General features: G+C 38.6%; 1 pseudogene across 1 annotated transcript in view; it reads left to right on the top strand.

The window, feature by feature from the left end:
• LOC145788890 (geranylgeranyl transferase type-2 subunit alpha 2-like) overlaps positions 1 to 18,403 on the top strand; it is a 295,230-nt pseudogene that overhangs the window by 6,856 nt on the left and 269,971 nt on the right. Inside the window, exon 3 of the transcript XR_014343875.1 lies at positions 12,760 to 12,945. The product of XR_014343875.1 is annotated as a geranylgeranyl transferase type-2 subunit alpha 2-like (transcript). The remainder of the gene's footprint in view (positions 1 to 12,759; positions 12,946 to 18,403) is intronic.

The raw sequence follows: 18,403 nt of genomic DNA, 5'->3' as shown, positions 1-18,403 counted from the left end.
CAATATGCAAGGATGGCCAAAATAAGATACCAAAAAATGCTAAAATGGGGAAAATACTCACCCTTGAAGATTAACTTCGAAACCAGCAATTTCAGGGGGTAAAACCTTACTTTCAGAGCTCAAGAAGTCCTCCCAAGAGCCTCAATCCAAAGATGGTGGTGTATCTCTAAGTGTTGTAGAGTAAAAGTGCAAGGAAAATAGACTTCAAGGCACAAATCAACAACAAAATAGAGAGAGAGAGAGAGAGAGAGAGAGAGAGAGATTTCTTCTCAAAAAAGCTGAACCCTTTCTAAGGAGAGAGGGCCTCTCCTTATATAGAGGGAAAACAATGCAAAGCTTCTTCAAGAAGCTTGGCAAGAGCTTCATCCCTCCATACACGTGTATGGAGGGGAGATGAAAGGATTCCAGCTGGCTCAAAAGATTTGGAGTGAAACCAGCTGAGACAGGGGGTCTGCCGGCCATCAGTGATGGCAGGCAGTGGCTCATTGATGGCCGGCAGGGGTCACTTCGGGACGGCATTGGCCATTCATGGCCGGCACACTCCCATAGAGGCCGGCAGCAAAAATCAGTCCTAGTCTCCGATTTGAAGAAAGCCTAACTCCTTCATCTGGATGACTTTTCAGGTCATTCTTGTGTCTAAAATGAAGCCTTGGAAGTATTCTTTCCAAATTTGGAAGCCTCACCTCAAAATTCCATGTGTGTTAAGAGATATTTCTCTTTTAGTGAAGGCTGCTCAGTTTCGGTCCAACCGGAATGATGCCCAACTTCAATCAATCATATCTCCTCCATCCAGACTCAGCTTTAGGAGATTCTTAAGTGAAAAATGAAGCCCCATAAGTAAGCTTTCGAACGGTGGTGGCCTTATAGCTGAAATCCAAGTATTCAAAAGGATAGGCCTTATTTGGCGAGGACTACTCGTCTCTCTCTTAACGGTTCATGCCCATTTTCTCCCTCAACCTCGTTTCTTCTCTCCTCTCCTCTTTTCTTCAACTCCAAACCCCCAAACAAGGTGTTTTGAAAGATTTTTCAAAGGTGTAAGGTTGGGGGGTTTGACTCTCTTCTTGCCAAAGAAATGGAACCTTTGCCCTGCACATCTTTCACTACCCAGTAAACCATCAGTAGCGCCCAAGTCTTAAGGGCGGTCAAAAATGGAGTGTCTACAATAGGCTTAAAATATATTAGTAAAATAACACTCAAAATGAAAATATCTATTTTCAACTTAACAAGCCCAGATGGCAAAGTCCCATGGAAACAGTCTTCTTCAATTGTCCCTATAGAAAGGCATGTTGTCACAGCCTCAACCCACGCACCCTCTTAGGCTAAAGTCACCTTCAACTTGGATCATATCTGTTAGGTCCCTACTTGTTGCCAATTCCGCGAACAAGCTTAGGTTAATTGAGTTGTAATTTTTTCCTCTGTTTTTGGTCTTCCCACTCGAGCGGGAAAAGTTGCGCTCGAGCGAAGTCTTCACCTTCTCAATAGTTTGGCTTGTTTTGCAAAAATACTGTGAGGTGTGATTTTACGCTCGAGTGTAAGTTTTAGCGCTCGAGCATGGACCCTGGCTTGGAACACGCGTATTAGTGACACCGCTCGAGCAGCAAGTCCTACGCTCGAGCGGGGATCGTGGATCTGTTTGTTATAAAAACAGCAGTTCAGTCAGGTTTTAGGTTACGGCTTCCAAATCTTCTTTGAGGGTCCTAGGGTTTTCTTCTGGAGCTATTTTGTGAGTTTTCTTTGATGTTTGGTTGAGTACTAAACTCATGATTTGACAAGTATACATCAAAGAGGTGATTGATTATTCAACAACAAGAATGTTCTTCTTCGGTGGAATCCGAAGATTCAAGCGTGGAGTATTCGAAGGAGTTCAAAGTTGTGTGCAGTCATTGATTTGACAAGGATGTTGTGGATTCAACATCAAGCTGATCAATTCCGAGACGAAGGAGGTGTTAAAAGAGATACAGATTGTTAAAGACAGATTGATTGCATTTGGGTAATTTGTTTCGGTAAATTTTTAGTCTTTGATTCTTTCATAGTGGATTGATTAGTGGCGTTTCGCCCGTGGTTTTTTAATCACAATTGGAGGTGCTCCAATTGTGGTTTTTTCACGTAAAATCGGTTGTGTTGATTTATTGATTTTGGAGCAATAGTCTAAATCACTTTCGTATGTGCTAGATGATTTAGATTGTTAGTTTTAATTGTTTGGGAATTGTTGCAATTAATCTTGATCCGAATCACGAATCATTTATGTTTTTCAATTGGTATCAGAGCAGGTCACTTTTCATTTTTATCAAAACTACAGGAGTGTGATTTTGGTTGATTTGTGATATGGATTCAATTCGTGATGGTAACTCGACCCATAGACCTCCGTTACTCGATGGTACAAACTATTCTTATTAGAAAGCTCATATGAGGGTGTTTTTAAAATCAATTGATGAGAAAGTTTGGCACTGTGTGATCTATGGGTGGAGTGAGCCTGTTGTCACCATTAATGGTATTAATATTCCCAAACCACTAAGTAAATGGGATGCATTCGATTATCAAAACTTGAGTTGGAACAGTAAGACTCTCAATTCCCTCTTGCTCTGTCACACAAGAAGAGTTTCGTCATATTTGCACGTTTGAGGTAATAAAAGAGGCTTTGGAACATTCTTGAAACTATTCAAAAGGGTACTACTGCTGTTAAAAGATCAAAATGTCAATGTCTCACATCCTCTTTTGAAACTCTTTTTATGCATGATGATGAGACGTTTGATAATTTTTATGTCAAACTTAGTGACATCGTGAATTTCTATTTCACACTCGGTGAAAAAATCCCTGATGCTAAGGTTGTTGAAAATTTTTTGAGGTTTTTACCCGAGAGGTTCCAATCAAAAGTGACAGCTATTGAGGAGGCTCAGGATGTTGATAACCTCAAGCTTGATCAGTTGGTTGGAAACTTGCAGACTTATGAAGCCCACCAGATTTCTAAGAAAAAACAAAAAGATACGGTGGCTTTTACCAGTGCTCATGAGACTGCTAAGACCCCTGAGATTGAGTTTGATATAGAGTTCGAAATGACGACTATGTTTACCAAATAGTTCAAAAAAAATTTAAAGAAAGTATCCTATTTTTTAAAAAAATTTCGGATACATTTGGGATACGCGAGGATACTTCAGGGACACGGTTGGGATACTTTCGGGATACGGAGGGGCAAAAAAATAATTTTAAAAACTTATAATGGGGGTCAAACTTTAAAATAACAAAAGTAAGGTAAAATAAAACAAGAAAACAAATCAACCAAACCCTACCTAGTTGCGACAGCAGCAACAAAGGAGGAGAGGAGTCGTCGTCGTCTCTATCAACCAACCAGTAGCTCATCGAACAGTAGCTCGTCGACGATCAAGTTCATCCCTCTCTCTCTCTCCCTTTCGCTCCCTCTCTCTCTTCCTCTCTCTCTCTCTCTCTCCCTCTTGCTTGATTTCTCTGGTCTGGATGGACAGATCTCGCTCGATCTAACTCTCTCTCTCTCTCTCTCTCCCTCTCCTTCTCCCTCTCTCGATCGATCTCTCCCTCTCCCTCTATCTCTCGCTCTCCTTTTTGACCTCTGTAGACTTAGACTATAATGTAACATGTTTTGGCCCCATTTGATATACATTATTATTATTTTTTATAAGTATACTCTGTAACCTTTTGGCCCATTTGATATCATATATATATATATATATATATATTAGCTTTTATACTTATAAATTTTTTGATTATTAGTTTAAAAGAATTAAAATAAGTTGTAAATGTGTTTGGTTATGAAAAAAGTTGAACCTATTTAGCTAAATAAATTGTCACATTTTTTTTTTTGGTGCAAAAAATATAAAAAATGTCCTAAAAAGTTATAATTAAAATAAATGTGTCACTTTGTTTGTTCATACATATTTAAGGATTTCAATTATGCTAAAAAAAACTCACATAATGTAGTTCAAAAAAATACATTGTCTTTTTTGGGCCAAATTACCTGAAAAATCAAATATATTGTAATTTACAATTGCAACTAAACACCATATATTAATTTCTTATAAGAAAATAAATAAACTTTGTGTATGCTACATCACTAAAAATTGTTGAAGTTTTATTTTTATGTATGCTGTATAAAAAATTGTAAAAATAATATTTTTTATGAACGTATCCCCGCCGTATCCGTATCCTAATTTTTCAAATTTTGTCGTATCGCCGTATCCGTATCCGTATCCGTATCATAACGTACCCGTATCCCATATCCGTATCCGTGCTTCCTAGGATAAGGGTAATGAAAAATCCAAAACTTTTCCACTAAAACTTGCTCCAAAAACTGGAAAGAAGATTGTGAAGGGGCAAGGTGTCAAGTGTTATCAATGTCAAGGGCTTGGTTATATTTCTCTTGAATGTCCATCGAAAAACAACCTTAAGGAAGTCTATATAGTGACTTGGGATGATGAAAGCGGGTCAGAGCAAGAACCCAAAGAAATCGAATCCGGTGAAGACGGAGATAGTACTTACATGGCATTCTGGTCTATCGTCCTTCAACCACCTCCAAAGCCAGTTGAGTTTGCTGGTGGTCAGAATCTGCATTGTGCTCCTACCTTTGATGGAGGTAATAACTTATTCTGGAAGATCAGAATGAGGATGTTTCTTAGAGCTCATGACCCTAAAGGTTGGTGAGCAATTGAAGAGGATGTTGAAAGTGCTGAAAATCCGAGCAATCAAAGAGTTCTGACTACCATCCGTGAAGCAATTTCTGAAGAAGAATAACAACGGATTGCTCACTGCACAAAGGCCAAATATGCATGGGACATTATGAGTTAAGTCCATGAAAGAGGAGAGTCATCTTCATAACCATCCATCAACTTTCATGCCTTAGTTGCTCGATTGGATGAGATCGAGAAGGAAGAGAAGCAAAAAGAAGATGATGAAACATCGGAAAACAGTGATGAGATTGATGGTGATGGCCTACAACAAGCTTATGAAAAGCTTTAAAATGAATCTTTGAATCTGTCCAAGATTAATGACAAACTCACTCTCAAGCTCAAAGCACGTGAAAGTGAGAATGTCAAGCTAAATGGAGAGATTGCAGCAACAAAAAGAGATGCCATCAAGATCTTCAATGACAGGCAAGACCTCTGTGGAAAACTTCTATCTTGTGAAACCGAAAGGAATGAACTTCTGAGAATCTACGCCACATATGAAGAGAAGATTGGAATCCTTGAGATGTCACAAGTCGCTTTGGAAGAGCTGATTGGTCAGAAAGAGGAAGAACTTAAAGTTGCTAGAGCAACGATTGATGTGGAAGATATGTGGAATAATGGGTCAAAGACACTTGAAGACATCATCAGGTCTCAACAGATGAGTTGTGACAAAAGTGGGATAGGCTATGGTGATGCAACATTTCAAAAGGGACAGGCCTCTACATCACATGACCTGAAGACTCAAGCAAAGGAAAAGCTCAAGGGTGATCCCTCTCTTCATCAACCTAAAGGGGGTAAGATCAACAAAAGGGAGGTAAAACCTATTTTTATTTGTCATCATTGTGGTAGGTATGGCCACATTCGTTCTTATTGTTATAAGTTGTTTGGTAAGGTGTCTCAAAAAATTAGAAATTCTAATACTTCATGGGTTAGGAGACAACCTTACATGTCTAGGCAAAACACCAAGATTCATGAGGATGTTCATAACGCTATGACGTTTACCAAGACTGCCAGTCCTGCTTATGTTAAGACCAAAAAGATATGGGTTAGAAAGAGTGACTTAACTTGTTTTGTTGTTCACACTGCACTGAAAGCACGTGACTCACACGTGGTATCTCGATAGTGGGTGTTCTCGTCACATGTCTGGTGACAAATCATACTTCACATCCCTTGACAAATATGAAGGAGGAATTGTAACCTTTGGAGATGGTGGCACTTCTAGAGTCATTGGTACGGGTTCTATAAGTGTGGCTGGTCTTCCCAAGCTCGAAAATGTCTTATTTGTTGATGGCCTTAAAGCTAATCTTTTGAACATTAGTCAAATGTGTGATTCTCATCATGAAGTGTTATTTTCAAAAAATAAATGTGAAAATTTAGATAACAAGAGAAATACTGTCATGCATGGGGTTCGTACATCTAATAACTGCTATGGGATTGTTACCACTAATGATCTCACATACCATTCAGCCGTCATAAGTAACCTTGACCTGTGGCATCAAAGATTAGGTCACATTTCAAAGACCTAACCAAGATAGCCAACAAAGAGCTTGTGAAAGGAGTACCCAAAATGGGTAAGAATGTGAACCATGTGTGTGGACCATGCCAACTTGGGAAGCAAACTCGTGCCCCTCATAAAAAGGTGAACAGCTTCACAACCAAACGTCCTCTTGAACTGATTCATATGGATCTTATGGAACCCACTTGCACTGAAAACATTAGAGGTAAAAGATATATTTTTTTAACTGTTGATGATTACACTCGTTTTTCATAGGTTAATTTTTTAAGAGAAAAATTTGATACGTTTGATGCTTTCTAGGCCTTAGTCCTTAAAATCCAAAATGAACAGGGTGTTTCTATTGGGCGTATCATAAGAATCCGAACTGATCATGGTTGTGAATTTGAAAATAGTTCGTTTTCAAAATTTTTTGATATGCATGGAATTAAGCATGAGTTTTCTGCACTGATTACTCTATAGTAAAATGGAGTTGTTGAGAGGAAGAATAGGATAGTTTAAGAGATGGCTAGGGTCATGCTCCTTAGCAAAAACGTTCCTCCTAAGTTCTAGGTTGAAGCCTTAAATATTGTTGTTTATGTTGTGAATCGTGTGTATTTAAGGCTTGGCACTTTACAAACTCCATATGAATTGTGAAAAGGGTCGAAACTTAATGTAAAATATTTCAAAACTTTTGGGAGTAAATGTTACATTTTCAAAGATAGAGAGCCTTTGGACAAATTTGACTATCAAAGTGATGAAGGTATTTTTCTAAGATATTCAACCACTAGTAGAGCTTTTCATGTCTATAACTTGCGTACTTTATCTCTAATGGAATCAATCAATGTGGTTATAGATGACACAGGTTCTCCTATGCCAGCAATACATGAGGAAGAATATGGTGAGTCTCCAATCTTTGATACTGAACCACAAAGACAAGGAGAAGCAAAGGGTCAAGCCCAAGAAGGTGAGCTGGCACCAACTTCAATGGTAAGTCCGAGTCCTAAGAGTGCACAAAGAGACACCACCTCTGAAGCTCCCGTCACTACAAGTCCAGAGTTAAAACCATCAGCAAGGGCAAAACTGAATCATCTGGCTCAACAGGTGATTGGAAGTGTCTCAGACCGAATGAAAACCTGAAAACAAATTCTAGAAGAGGTATCTCATATATGCTATGTGTCGTTAATTGAACCTAAAAATATAAAAGAGGCCTTACTTGATGAAATTGGGTCAATGCTATGCATGAAGAATTAGGTCAATTTGAATGTGACAAAGTTTGGACTCTTGTCCCAAGCCTTAGAGACATGAATGTGATAGGTACCAAGTGGATATTCAAAAATAAATCTGATGAGAATGGTACTGTGGTTAGAAATAAAGCTAGGTTGGTTGCTCAAGGCTATACTCAAGTAGAGGGTGTTGACTATGATGAGACGCTTGCCCCTGTTGCACGTCTCGAATCTATTCGGATTTTACTTGGTGTTGCATGCTTTCTTGGTTTCAAATTGTTCCAAATGGATGTGAAAAATTCCTCTGGTACTTGAAAGAGGAGGCTTATGTTGAGCAACCAAAAGGGTTTGAGGATCCAAAATGTCTACACCATGTCGACAAGTTAGACAAGGCATTGTATGGGTAGAAACAAGCGGGTGTACAGTCGGCCAAACATGCACGCACTCCCATGAGGACTAGTCTTCAACTCTCCAAAGATTCCTCTGGTACTGATGTTGATCCTACCCTTTATTGGAGTATGATAGGGAGTCTTTTGTACCTTACAGCCAGTCGACCTGACATTACATTTAGTGTAGGTGTTTGTGCCCGTTACCAAGTCTGTCCCAAAGAGTCTCATCTTTTTGCAGTCAAATGCATCATTAAGTATGTTAGCGGGACATTGGGGTATGGGATTTGGTTCTCGACCGACATTACAGCTGAAATCATTGGTTTTTCTGATGCCGATTAGGTCGGGTGTGCTAATGATCGAAAGAGCACATCCGGAGGATATTTTTACCTTAGGAATAATTTGGTTGCCTGGCATAGCAAAAAGCAAAATGCCATCTCTCTTTCAACTGTTGAGGCCGAGTACATTGTTGTAGGGAGTTATTGTGCACAAATGTTATGGATGAAGCAAATGCTTCATGATTATGGTATAGATCAGGACACTCTCACCTTTTTCTGTGATAATACAAGTGCCATTAACATCTCTAAAATTCCAGTCCAACACTCTCGCACCAAACATATTGACATTCGTCATCATTTCATTCGAGAGTTAGTTGAAGAAGGTCTTGCAGTTCTTGAACATGTACCCACTGAGCATCAAAAAGCTGATATTTTCACAAAATTCCTTGATCTTCTTAGGTTTGAGTTCCTTAGAAAGACCTTGGATGTAGTTCTCATTAACTAGGGTGTGACTTGTTACTTAAGTGGGTGAGAGTGATTGGCTTTCTGTGCTCTTGGATGTTATAATCTCATTGTCATTGATTCTTGTCATCCTTGCATTTAGACTTATATGAACACCTCTCATGCTGCTTGCAAGATTTCATTCTTCTTTGTTCATAGCTCATTCTGAATGCTTATGCTCATTGACTTCATGATCTCATTCTGTACACATCCTTGAGATAACCTATTACAAGGGTTTTCACACAAGTGATCAAAGTTCTCTATGGACCTCTAACAGTGTCTTTTATACATTTTTAGAGGAATTGACCTATACTGGCATATCATGGGTGATGATGAGTCTCTTAACCATCTACCATCTTTTTTCACTTTCACGGTTCCTCCCTCAGTTCTTTGAAGTTCGGGCATTAGGAAAAGGCTACCTCAGAGGCACCAACTAGGCCATCCTTATTATTTCCATGCTTCTCTGGTTTGATCTCCATACTGTTGAGCGTGAAAGCCACCAGTGAGTGCCCACAAGAAAGAAAAGTCAAAAATGAAATTGAAAAAAAAAAAAAAAAAGTGACCCATTGATTGAGTGGGAGCCTTTGCTTTTACTCAACAAATACCCCTTGATTTCTAGTGGTTTGACTTTTCTCAGTGATGTTTAGTAACTCTTGCCAGAGGTCCAGCCATTCGATCACTACGAGGATTAACTCTAGCTCTATGGCCTCTCAAGGATTGCACAAACACACATTCATTATGTGAGCTCTCATGTTTGTCTTTGATATGTGTATTCTCATGTAGCTTATGCTCATTGATCAATGTATCCCTGATTTGCTCATGATATTGTGCTTCTTATTTTCAAAATTGCAAGTTTTTGGGCTTCATGGTATGTGGATTATCCTATCTTAGTGTCACTTTTTGCTATTATACTAATCCCCTTTTGTTTCAGGTCTCACTTGATAGTGTGAGTTGTTTTTACTTGCTCAGTAGGGTGGTTTTTGAACTTGGGTTTGTTTTCTCTCCCGCTCGAGCGTCAACTCTAGTGCTTGAGCGGCTTTTTCACTCATCTAGCACTTTTGCAGAGGCACCAAACTTCTGGGAGGTTGTTTTTTGCGCTCAAGTGCATGAGTCTTGGCTCGAGCGAAGCCACGCGCGTAAAGAAGCACGCTCGAGCGTCAAAACCCTCGCTCGAGAGGACTGCATTGCTTTATTACCCCAGTCGTCGACCTTTCAGTTTATTTATCCCCAAATCTCTTCTCATCTCTCCTAGGGCTTCGTTGGCGTTCTCACCCTTCCCTTTTCCATCTTGGTTTGGTTTGTTCGTAATTGCCATTACCCTCCTTCCAGTGCTCCTTCATCCTCTCAGGTCTGTCTCTCTTCTTTTTTCATTTTTATTTTATTTTTTTTGTCTCTCTCTCTCTCTCTCTCTCTATTTCCGTAATGGTTAGTGTAGTGTCTGGGTCACTAGGTTTTTTGTGTGTCTAGTTTGTGGTGTCTTAGTCTGTGTGCCCATTGAAATATCTTTATGCTGCTTTGGATTTTACTGTCCTAGCCTTGTGTTTCCTATTGCTTGGTTACTAATGGCATGTCTTGATTACTCATGTTTTTGGTGTCATTGGTTTTTGTACCTTTTTGGTATTGTTACTGAGTTCTGTCTTTGGTACTTAGAATGATGCTATATTGGGTTTTTGGTAACTAGCATTTGGGTTTACATTTAGTTTTTGCCTTGTCATTTTTTTTTTGGGGGGGGGGGGGGTGGGGGGGTTGTTTCTTTGTCTTGTTGGGGTTAAGTCATGTCCACCTCTACCTCTAAATGCCGCAAGTCCACTGTCAACCGTCCTAGTTATAATTTCGATCATTTTTCATCTGCAGACAAAGTCAAGTCCTTTAGGGAATTTTACACTTCTAGGATTGTTCATTTAGAGCGCAATGTCCAGCCCAACACCTATGAGTCCATACCTATTCGGCCATTGTTTGATCCTTTAGGGGGTGACTTGGTTCTATCTTTTCCCAGTCGTCAAAACTTGGACTGGGTACAGGAGTTTTATTGTAACATCGAAGGAATTGATGATATTGGCCCTTCTTTCAAGACCTGGGTTAGGTCTAAGTCCATCACCGTTACCCCCACTCTTATCTGTGTGCTCTTAGGCATAGGCCTTGCCTTTCGGAGTCACTATCCCTTTCCTGTTTGACCCACTTGTGACTTCAACGAGGTGACCACTGCATTGTGTGGCTCACCCCGGACTTGGATCAAGGGGGCCTTGATCAAACAAAATGAACTCCTTCCCCGGTTCCGTTTGCTCAACTTAATTGTCTGAGCCAATATCATAGTCACCACCCATAGTTCCGAAATCAATCAAGAACAAGGCTATGTTCTCTTTTGAATCAATCACCAACTCTATCAATCTTGCCACCCTTGTTATCCAAAAAATGGTAGCTGCGTTTGAGAGAAAATCCTTAGGTCTACCTTGTGGTTGCCTTCTTAACTGTTTTCTCACCAAACTTGAGGTTCCTACCTTTGAGGACGATGAGTTTGCCTTCCCTGTCAAACCGTTCACCAAAAAGACCGTTTCCCAAAGTCAGTTTCATATTAAGGAGGGTCCTTCTGGAGTGGGTGGTTCTGGTATAGGTGAAGATCCTCTAGACGAGGAAGCTGAGTTTGACGTTGTTGTTGCAGGTGAGGGGGAGCAACCTACTCCGACTTGTTCTATCCATGGCCAGCTGCAACAGTTTTAGGATGTGATGGTGTCCCACTTTGACTGGTTGGAGAGTCGGATGGTCATCTTTGATGCCCATCTCACCGACTTGGAGACCTCTATGGACGCACAACTCATTGCCTTGGAGGCATCTTTTGGCTACGCTGAGGAGTTTGTTGCTCAATCTTCCATCCATCTTGCCCAGATTTTGTCCCTGCTTTAGATGCAGAAGATAAAAACTCCGCTCGAGCGCAAGTTTCCCCGCTCGAGCGAGAAGACCAAAAACAGAGAAAAAATTACAACTCAATTAACCTAAGCTTGTTCACGGAATTGGCAACAAGTAGGGACCTAACAATCTCCCCCTTTGTCAATTCCCGGAAAAAACTTTCTAGCAAATTTTCCTGACAAACACACGCACTAGACACAATAACACACACAATCAAATGCTTCAACCCAACAAAAACTTCAAACCACAAACGCCAATTCGATTTAGAAACACTTAGAAACACTTTGAACAACCCACCTGTTGAAAATACCACACAAACCAAAACTTTTGAACAAGATAAGATAAATAGATAGAAATAAGCAAAAGCCAAATATGATATCAAAAGCTATCTATTTCAATACATCCCAATATCCATGCAACCCAATATCATATGCAGCAGCCTCCACCGCTGCAGGATCAGTGACTTCAGTCTCTCTCATTTTGGCCAGTTTCTTGTTCTTTGCACAGTTTTGTTTTCTTTATTTTTTTGTTGTTGTTTCTCTTGCCTTATTATTTGCACGGTTGTTTTGTTTGGCTTGTCTCCCAGACAAAAACGGGGAGTATTTAAGTTGATCTTTGAAGGGGTTGTTGTTTTAGATTGATAGACATTTGTTTTTGCTAAAACACTTAGAAAGTTTTGGGCATGGACATTGGGATGGATATTGGGATGCATGGATAGTGGGATGTATTGAAATAAATAGCTTTTGATATACATATTTGGTTTTTGCTTATTTCTATCTATTTATCTTATCTTGTTCCACAGTTTTGGTTTGGCTCAGGTCTTGCTTAAGCTTTCACTCATTTTGCTTATGAACCAAGTCAAATGACCCATTAACCATCCAAAGCCCAAATAGTTGTACTTGTATTGCAGTCCTATGAACACGCTGTTTTACATGGTCATTTAAGTAAACAGATGGGCATGCTTCTTCAATAAGTTCATCTAGTATTCAAATTAAAACCAAACTTAGTTCAACTATTTAGTGGCTGATCTGTTCATATCGTGGATTTATTATTATTATTATTTTTATTGAGATTAGTCTAACTAACTATATAGTTATGTTCATTAGAATTATGAATGTCTTGTGTAAGAATCTCTGATAGTTCTTTTCAACACACACCCAAAGAGATCTCCAGTCAATAATATTAGTAAGAGTTAGTGCTAAAGATTTGCCTTGAACCTTTGACATAGATTACTGATTTTTCTATAACACAGATTCTCATTTTTTTGTGCTTCTGCAGCTGACCTCCAGTCTGGAATCTTTGCTGAGGCATTGCTGTCATTACAGGGACTCTGCATCATCAGGCACCAATAATTATATCTGTTTACGACTCAATAATCTTTCCTTGTCACATATTGGGTCTATTGGGAAATTACTGTGGGTCCAAATGTTAAACCTCAGCCATAACCAACTTTCTCAATTGAAGGTAAACTACAATTAATTCTAAAAAAATTTCATTGTCACTTGAATCTATTTTTGTGGTTTCAATTTTCAATTCATTGTATTTCTATATCTATCTATCTGTCTGTCTGTCTGTTCATCTATATATGTGTATTATGTCTTCATATATACAATATTATACATAAATACATATGTACGACATTAGTTTATTGCATGGCCATCTTTATTTTGTAAAATGGTGCCAGTCAAAGTCTTGATAGTTTCATGGTGCATTTTGATGCTTAAAAGGCATTTCAAACGATTATTTAAATGAAAGTAATTGAGGGCTTTTTATCGGTCTTTATGATTGGATTGCAGGCTATGCAGCTTCTTTCTTGGTTGAACCTTAGTAACAACAAAATGGGTAGTTTTTCTTCCCTGGAGCCTTTAAACCTGCAAAAGTCATTGAAAGTGTTTGATATGTCATACAACGAAATCGGTGCACACGCTGTCGAAACAAGAAGGTACTTGTGCTCTTCTCCTCTCTCCCATACAGTAGGAAGTGATTGGAATTTTGGTGAATTTGCAATTAGTGGTGTCAATGTGACAAATTACTGGGAAGCGTTTGCAATTTTTAAAGACTCGAAGTTGACACAATTAGACATTATTGGGAATGTTGTTGTTGAAGAAGAGTTTAAGGTGTTTCTGGTTAAGATATTACCAGCGCTTAGTTGGCTCGACGGTGTAGAACTGCATTGATTCTACATTCCTTATCCTGTTTCTCATACGGTTAGGTTGTAGCTTGTTTTCAAATAATTTACCAAAAGAATAGTTGCTATTTGTAAGATAGTGAACATTTGCTTGTAGACACTTTTAACCCCAACTATTTTGCCATATGGTCTTTTGGTAATTTTATAAATCTATCAATTGAACTCTATTTTCCCCGTTTAATTATTCTTGGTTTCATATTAAATCAATGAAATATTTAGCTGAAATTTTCATCCAAGGAGATTAATAGAAAAATACGGGGGAAAAAGAAGTAGAATATGCTTATAGTTTTTATGGATTTAGAGAAAAAGACAAAACAAAACAAAACAAAAACCAAAAAAAAAAAAAATTAAGATGGGGTGTGCTTAGAGATATAATATGGTGGGTGTTAGAGAAAAAAATATTGACAGAGAGGTTATATTAATGCGATGAAGGGCATGTATAATGGAATTGTGACTACAATTAATTCACCCGCAAGAGAAACAAATGAATTTCTGATTACTTGAAGGTTATACCAAGAGTTAGCCTCAAGTCTTTACCTATTTGCCTTAATTATAGATGAATTGATTAGACACATTTTAGATGATGTTTTATGATTTATGCTATTTAGATGAATTGTTCAGACACATTTTAGATGATGTCTTATGATTTATGCTATTTACAGATGGTATTATCATAGTGGATGAAATTAAAAGAGAAATTGACACTAAATTAGAAACTTAGATAGAATAGAAGCACTTGAGTTGTTAGAAAACATTTTAAAATAAGTAATACTGAAATTATACACATGGAATATTACTTCAAAAAGAATAGAAATAGAAATAACAGACATGTTGAGGTTGAAAACTAGACATACCAAAGGGTGAGCAATTTGTTATGTAGGTTCGATTATTAATAAACATGAAGTGAGGTTGAAGATGACGCAACCCGTAGAATCAAAGTAGGCTCAAATAATGCTATCTCCATTCGCAGGAACCCTCTCCATATGTGTCCAGGTTTCTTTAGTGGACTGGATAAAAGTAATTGTGGTCCGAAATGTTGGGCTGTTGCAATTGTGTTAGTTCAACTAGCGATCAACGATAGCATTTTGGCTTGAATGAACTTTATGAAGAGATTAAACAAATGAAATCAAGAGTACATCAAAGAAACTGATCGAGTCAACGAAACCCAAAATAGCATGGATGTAGTCGAATGGGCAGGCTATGGCCTCAAGTATCTGAAATGTAAACATTTGGCAATGGAGAAATGGAGAGCTTTGATCATCAAAGTGACCTCTCCCATTTTGTTCTCTTTTAGGCTCTCTTTTTGGAGTAACTAGTTCAACCTTGTTGGATCACCTTATATTTTTTTCGTATACAAGAAGGTATATTTATAGGTGTCTTACTGAGTCAACATTAGAATTCTTGCTCAACACTCAGCAATTTCCTAAGGTATATTTGCCCTGCTTTAGAATGGTATTAGTCAATAAGCAATGGGGCAAATTACGACGGTAGTTGTTGTATTTTAGTCATTGTGAAATTTTAGTCCTTGTAATTTCAATTGACTCGATTTTGATCCTGAATTTATGACTTTGTCTTAATTGGTTCAATTGATTCCAACTCTTAGCCTTTTTTTTATTATAGAAAATATGCACATAAGTGTTATGTGTTATATTTTTAAGAGTAAAATTATGAACTTACTCAACTCAGTGAGTTAATTTCAACCAATGTAGTGATAATTTTCTTTAAAAAAACACTAACAATATTATCAATTGGACCAAATTGACACAAAATTTAAAATGAATAGTCAAAATTGAGCCAATTGAAAGAATAGGGACCAAAATGACACAAGAAATAAAATATAGGGATTACTGGTATTATTTTCCCTAAACAATAAGCCAACTAACCAAGCATTATGACAAAACCAATAAACTAAGTCTATGTAGGCCTATTGTAAAATAATTTAAGCTTATTTCAACTTATTTGAGGCCAGATTTTAAAATGTTTGTTAGGCCATCTTCAGCCCTTAAATTTTTACTCAAATTCAAGAAAAATGATTCATTCACATAATTCCTTCCTCTCCCCCCCCCCCCAAAAAAAAAAAAAAACCTGAAATGATGTGGCAAGCAAAATTTGAAAAGTTGACCCACATTCAAATATTCTCTCAAAACTCCCTTTACATATATAGCGATCCCGGGTTTACCCTTGTTGTATAGTGATCCGGACATGTGTCCGTGGATGTTGGTAGTTGCTTATTATCTTGTTTACATCCTTTCTTACTTTGTATGTGAGTTATAGGATGTGTTGAGCGGGTTGTTACAGGTTGGTTGAGTTTAGAAACCAAAACTAGTTGCCCAGATTTTTGGCCTGTACGCTCGAGCGGAGGTGTTGGCGCTCGAGCGTAGATTACATCCTTCCAGTATCTTGTTGTGCAGTGTTGTGAGCTCGAGCGTAGGGTTGGGAGCTCGAGCGGAGGACTGGTTCTGCAAAAGTGCTGGGCGAGTGCATTCTGCACTCGAGCGGGAGGTTGGCCGCTCGAGCGGAAGTCTGTGAGTGGCCGCTCGAGCGGGGTGTTTTACGCTCGAGCGGAAGACTGGGTTTAAGTCCCGAATTTGTGACTCTTTAAATCACTTTTTCACTTTCTCTTCTCTCTCTTACTTTTCCAAAATCACCATTGTTGAGCCTCTCACTCTAGATACTACCTTCTCTCTAGGTTTTGATCTAGTAGGAGTGATTTACTCACCTTTGGCCTTTACAAAAAAGTTGTTGATCGTCGAGGGCTTCATTTTAATCTGAAAATCTCGGGTTTTGGAGCACGTTGGGTTTTGTCGTCTTCTCCTTTGGGACTCCGGGTTTGAGGTAGGGATAACCTATTCCTCTCTATGGGCTTCGTCTTTAAATTTTGGTATTTTGAGATGTTGGGCTTGGTTTGGTAAATTTGTGAAAGTTTGGGGCTTTTGTGTAATTTTACAAAAGTTGGGGTTTTATTCATGTTTGGCATAGAAAAATGGAATGATTGTTGAATCATTGATGAAAATGGGACCTAAGGGTTGAAATGGTAATTATGGAAAATGGCCTTGGGATAATTAATTGATGAGAAATGAGGAAATGAAATGTTGATTGAATATCCATTTGTGCATTTATTTTCTGTTTTAGAAATAACTGCTTGGGGCTATCGGTGGAGGATAGTCGTGATTGTTGTAGACAATGTATGTTGATTAGGCAAACTGAAACTAATCAATGGAATGTGTTATGGAACTTGACAGTTGCTAGAATACATTAATTGTTTGTATTGTGTGATTGTATATAGAACCAATGTGTTTATATACGTTATGTGTAGAGGAGGAGATAGGGGATGTACTCCGCGGTTTAGGGGAAGATAGGGGATGGACCTCTAAACCGGATAGGTATTTGGAGGAGATAGGGGATGTACTCCGTGGACAGAGCTCATATGCTTGTCTGAGAAGTGAAGATAGAGCTCATATGCTTATCTTTGTGAAGTGAAGTGTGGATACAGCTTGTATGCTTATCTGTGGATATTGTTGATATACATATCTGTTGTAGAGTGTGGATACAGCTTGTATGCTTATCTGTGGATATTGTTGATATACATATCTGTTGAGATTGTGGATATAGCTTTTATGCTTATCTGAATGTGAGATATAGTTTTTATACATATCTGTGGAAATGATGATAGAGCTAGCATGCTTATCTGTTGAAAAAGGGAAAATGAAAAGTAATTGGGACTTGTAAGTCGTTGACATAAATATGTAATTTATGTGATTGTATCAGTGTTGACCAACTATCAATTGCTAATGTTTTAGTCATTGTCCATGGTTGGTTTAGTGTATTTCTACTGGGCTGTGGCTCACCCTATATGGGAACATCATTTTCAGGTACAGGAAGCATGCCACCTCCAAGGACATAGCTGGGAGGCTTGTGGCGGGCATAGTTTTGTCGTTTTACTTTGATGTATTACATGTAATTTCAAGCCAAGGGCTTAATGTGTAAACGAGTTAGAACTCTTTGTTGTAACCAAGTGTTAACTTGGAAAGCTGTAAGCCCGTAGGGCATTTTGTTATGAGATTAACATGTAATACTTATGTAATGGAATTCTAATGAATGATAGAAGGTGGTTAGTTTATCTATCAACGCTCGTCTTATTTGTTGGGTTTAATGTTATTATTTTGAGGGCGTTACAACTTGGTATCAGAGCGTACCGGGTTCGAATACTTTGGGTACGTGGGAAGTGATTAGGATCACAATGGGTTTGTCTCGCTTGATAGAGACTTAGATGTAGTATCATATGCTATGTGCTTAAATGCTAACATGCTTATGTGACTATGTGGGTATGGGATTTAATTTCTAGGATGTTGATTGGATCCTTGAGTTTCTGGAAGTCTTGTTGGAAAAGCACTTGATCAATGCTGTTTCTAACCGGAACTCTAGTAACGTCTCGGGACTATCATTATCCGGAAATGAAATTCGTAAGTGCTTATGTGTTTATGTGCTTATGTGGAGTGAATTACAGTTGTCCATGCATTAGGACGTGAGTGATTAGTTTCGGCACACCTATGAATGTGCTAACGTTCTGTGTTGCCTTTATTAGGATGTCAGGACGAGGAAGAGGTGCTAGGCGTGGTAGACCTGCGAGGCAGGAAGTACCGTTACAGGGTGAGATTCCGGCAGTGCAGGAGGGAGTTGGGCAGGCCAATGTGGCCGAGCCAGTGGGTCAGCAGGCTATGGGTGCCTTGGCCA

This window comes from Camellia sinensis, chromosome 11 (assembly GCF_055761805.1).
Source record: "Camellia sinensis isolate YWXY chromosome 11, ASM5576180v1, whole genome shotgun sequence".
Lineage (NCBI taxonomy): Eukaryota > Viridiplantae > Streptophyta > Magnoliopsida > Ericales > Theaceae > Camellia > Camellia sinensis.
This window is presented reverse-complemented; position numbering and strand designations above follow the sequence as displayed.